This window comes from Apis dorsata, unplaced genomic scaffold (genome assembly GCF_000469605.1).
Source record: "Apis dorsata unplaced genomic scaffold, Apis dorsata 1.3 scaffold_292, whole genome shotgun sequence".
Lineage (NCBI taxonomy): Eukaryota > Metazoa > Arthropoda > Insecta > Hymenoptera > Apidae > Apis > Apis dorsata.
In genome coordinates, this window is record NW_006263567.1 from 353,587 (window position 1) to 358,468 (window position 4,882).

General features: G+C 44.9%; 1 long non-coding RNA gene across 1 annotated transcript; it reads left to right on the forward strand.

The window, feature by feature from the left end:
• Positions 1-6: 6 nt before the first annotated feature.
• Positions 7-1,989, forward strand: LOC116185813. The gene is made up of 2 exons (XR_004150723.1): positions 7-901; positions 1,013-1,989. It is a non-coding gene; the product is annotated as an uncharacterized LOC116185813 (long non-coding RNA).
• The last annotated feature ends 2,893 nt before the right edge of the window (positions 1,990-4,882 follow it).

The following is a 4,882-nucleotide window of genomic DNA, read 5'->3' on the forward strand; positions in this document are numbered from 1 at the left end:
CGAATTAAGCTTCCCCTCCTCTGTTTCGTCTCACTAGAGGCGCCGGCTTCAGTCTCGATCACGTGGCGCCTCGGCAGAAATTGATCTCTCTGATAAGCGGAAATTAAGAACAGCAATTGACCAACACGTAATTATCCCCGTCGATATTACAATGAGCACCATTAAAAACTGTTCGATAGTTGTGCACGTTCTCGTATCGAGATTATACTCGTGCAATAAATATATCAAGCAATTTGTGTAAGTGCTATACGATTTTAACGAAACAACGTATATATGTATATATATATATATGTATATATAGATACACGAATGATTCAGAGTCAAATTGGCCAATGAATCGCAGCGATGAACCGATCGAGTGATTGGTGGATGATCGAAGAAAAATCGATGGCGAGAGATCGAAGGGAAAAAAGTGGCGCCCACGCTGAGAATGATCGGTCGAAGATCTCGGCGATCTCTCGAAACGGCGTCCTCTCGAACGCTCCTCGATGGGAGGAGCTGCTTGGTCGCGGATTTTAATGGCGGATTTTTGCGACTCGCCAATCGCACACGACACGAGACACCGTCCACCGTTTCCCGCTCCGTGATTCAACGATTCGACGATTTCACCGCGAAGAGAGGAGAGATATACATCGTGGCGAGTTACGTGATTTGATTTGAGGAGAGCTCCTCGAAGCGAGCGCGCGTGGGACACGCGCTCTGCCTTGTCGCGTGCCTCGCCACGTTCATGCTGGTTCTCAACCTGCGCCTCGATACTCGATGCTTCGATTAATCGCGATCGCTGAGCGGGAACTGTCGCCATCATTCTTGCGCGATTCACGTGTTTCGATAGGAATGGAACGACACTTTGGATTTTCGCCAAGCTGTGTTTTATATCTTACAGTGGTAGAAATTTATCCAGGTACGATTTGATAAAGTTTATTGTCCCATTTTCTTCGATCCGTACAAATAAATGCAGAGAATTATCGAATGACTCGTGTTATTCGAAGGTAAACATACCTTCGATTTCTAGGTTATGATAGGTACGTTGAAAGCGAGCAACGTTCCAACGAAACGAAATCTTACGAGAGATTTTCTACGGGGTTTGACACGTAATAATACATTTCGACACTGAAATGATATCATCGCTCACAGAAACGGATTCAGTCATTTGTGGCAACTCGCGTTCATCTCTTTCGTGTCGTGGTAAGTGCTTCTGCGATACAACTTGCAAATCTTCTAATGTTATGACATTTGAAAATAATCAAAGTATACGACCTCGTAATATAAAGTGTATTTTACCGTGTCGCGTTGCGTGTAACATTAAGATCGAAATAACGATTTCATAATGACACAATCATTTATATTTTCATTCAGTTTCAAATTGCGTACCCATATGTGACTTTGAAAAGGGAATCTCGAAAAGGGAATTCTTCGATTATAACGACCATAGCCATATTTGACTTTCATTCGACTTTTAAAATTTGGATTTTTTTATTAAATGAATTAATAAACAATATCCAAGTTATAAAGTAGCTCTGTGAAGTTGTGTAGAAACTAATGGCGTAGGAATCGAGATAGCGTAGGTACTCGGATGCCTGCCGTCGGAGAACAAGGAGAAAGGTACGTGGATAAATTGCCTATGCCGTTTACAGGCGAGTCGGGCTTGAGAACAGCCTAATTACCGCGTTTACGCACTGCGTAACGTGCACGAAGTATCGCTCGATCGCTTGGACAAATTGGACATGCGTGATGTTTTCATTTTCATGAAACTGCCGCGGAAACTGGAGGCGTCCAATTCTCCGAAACAAGGATGAATGAATTTCGAGATAAATGGAACTCGATCGTAACTTTAAAAATTCAAATATCAAATTTTTATTCGATATATACTACGCGTGATTACCAACACCGCGAACCACGTCTCGATACTCCATCGAGACCACTCCATCATTTACTTTTTAAAAAGTCGAACGATAAAATCATACGTTGCGATGCTGAAAATTGAAATTTTTTTTTTTTTTAAAAAAACCCAGTCGACGATTAAAAGATTTATGCGTGTTTTGCAAAACGATGAATTTACGCCGTTTTATCAGAGTCTCGTGCAACGACGTACCCAACTCCGAGTATTCTGAAAATGTAAATGCAACAATTGAGACACGGGTTAACAATTGAGTCCAATTTGTACGAGTCGTCCGCTGATGATGTTGACCACTTAGACGCGTTGGATGCGCACGGAATTTTGCAAGATCTTGAATTAATATATTTTTCAAAGCGATGCGGGAGTAATTAGAGACGACCGATCGTTTCGCCTGTGTAAATTACATTCGAGAATTCTAACCGGCATAAACTGACTTAACTGGCCGCATAACGTTTCTGTTTATTTATCAGGAAGCGATTAACGACGCCATACTCGGTTTATAAATATTCACGATTACGAAAGCGTGCATATATAAAAACAACTCTGAAAGGAAAATCCGCGGATACAGTGTCGAATCGCCGCAATTTTATTTTCCTACGATCTCGATATTCCGAGTTCAAAATCATCGAGTGTTGGTTTTTTCGTGTGTGGGAACGAAAATCTTACCATTTCTCGCGTAAAACGAGAGAAATATCATAGGGTCGCGTTGCGAAATCATGGCGCAAAATCGCCGGATATCTAAATCGAATTCAATTTCCGAGAGAAGAAGCGAGGAATTCTCTAGGATTCTAGAGAAAGGAAATTTTCTTCGATTTTCACACGGAATTTTCACACGTGGCGCTAGCGTGTAAACGTCGTTAGCAAAGTACGTAAGAGTACGTAACACTCGAACGATGGGACGGGATTTCGTTTACGTCGTTACTCGTAGAACGAATTCGAAACGATTTCGAAACGTTCCGTTCGTGAACGTTGCCTCGTCCGCACGCCGGCCTACTACCGTTCGACACTCCCAGTTTCTAATCTCGTCTAATCTTCCGAGATATCTTGGCCGCGCACGGGCGTACAATCGATCCAGGTGAGACGAATCGATTCGCCGTGTGCGCCATTAGCCCGCGACAGAACGCGACGAGGATGGGTCACGCGTTACGCGTAAACTTTCTGCGTTCAATTAAGCGTTAACATCGCGATGATAAACGAAGAAATGGATTTACGGCCCCCGTTATTATTATTCGTATCGTTTATTCTTCGCTCACACAATGTGCGTACACGGCGTTACATACATACGTACACGTGGCGTACACTCGAAAGAAAACTCGCTTGAGAAATTATGGATGGAAAAAAAAAAAAAGGTAAAGACTTACTACCGTGTTCAACCGTGTTGACACTGTCCAGCCGTTTCCTCGTGTTTCCGGGGAAAGTGAGCCCCTCTCCCCCTCCTCCTCCTCCTCCTCCTTCCTCGGCTACTTATTTTCTTCGTACGCGGACAGTGTGTTTAGAACGCAAGCGAGCGAGCAAGAAATTTTGCGCAAACAGCAACGCGAAAAACAGTGGGTGGTTGCGTCGGATGTTATCGAAACGGCGAGCTGCCGCTAAAATACCGGTTTACCCTTATTGTCATCTCACCGTGGAATTATTATATAGCCCCCCACGTGCGCGATTCGTCTCACCGTAATGGTGAAATGAGCGCGCGGCTAGCCATTTTACCATTAATTATTATTCGTTGCGATACATCCGGTCATTACGGATCTCTCAAAGCGGACAGAGAACGAAATAATAAGATAGGCTGATAGATCCGAACGCTGATGGAACGCGAACGATCGAAACACGTCCCGTGTGTACGTATACAATGCGAACCCCTCTCGAGGTGTCGTTTCGTGATTTCTACGCTTTTCAAAGAGGCAAGAACAAAAGAGATTATCTGGACACTGGGCGTAGCGGCAGAGGCGCGTTAATTCTTCCCTACAAGCTTGACGATACGTTGAGACGAACGTACGCGTCCCCTTCCTCCTCCCCCTTCCTCCACGTTGGTCCCTCGCGGTCGAGGCAAGATTTATCGCGCATTTTGCGCGAGATGTATTTTTAGGTGTAAACCCGGAACGCATAACGTTATTACAATCGGGTATCGGTGTGCGAGCGCACGAACGGAGGATACTCTATTCCGCATTATCCGAAGCCATTGTTCTTGGAGCGGCAATCGGGCATCGTGGGATCAACGAATCATCCGTACGCCGATGATTTCTATCCACGGAAGTACACGATCGAGTACGTTGTACGCGCATTTTTCCCGAATAGGCACGGCCCGAATAGGACGATTACGTGGCAAACGATATATAAAAGAGGGACGAACGGTTGGGTTAACTTTCGAAACGGGCAGAGTTGAAAAGTGGTGGGAGGGGGGGATGAGGAGGATCGTCGAATCGAGTCGCCTATTTCTCGATGTAATTGGACATTAACGGGGGAATTCCTGATGTAATGCGTTTCGCTTCATTTCATTCCGCTCGATCGGCTTACAGCGAGAGAAGAGCGGAATGCCAGGCCGCTTGGTAATATCTGGATTACCCTCGTTAAGCGGCCTCTTCGAGCATTCCATTGCGTATCTCCAAGTTGCGGGATCGGGACGCGACGCGTAATTACAAGAAAGATCACAGAATCGAGGGATCGTAATGGAAAATAGACGCGCGTGTATTAATTTTCGCCATTCGCTTCGTTTCGTTTAATTCGAGTAGACTCGTTGCGGAATCGCTTACGAAATAAATACGATCCCATCTTTCGATTCCTTCCTCTAAATTTTGAAAATGTTTCGCGAATGTTTCCGTTCTCCGTCCAGGAGCTCTGAATTTGAAACGGAATCGAGAGGGGCGGGGGAATAATGGAAGGAATATACGAAGCGGATAGTTTAGAGAGACAAGCGTTAGGATCTCAGCCACGGCCCATATTCAAAAGTCTCTCTCTCTCTCTCTCTCTCTCTCTCCGTCGAGACGCGTG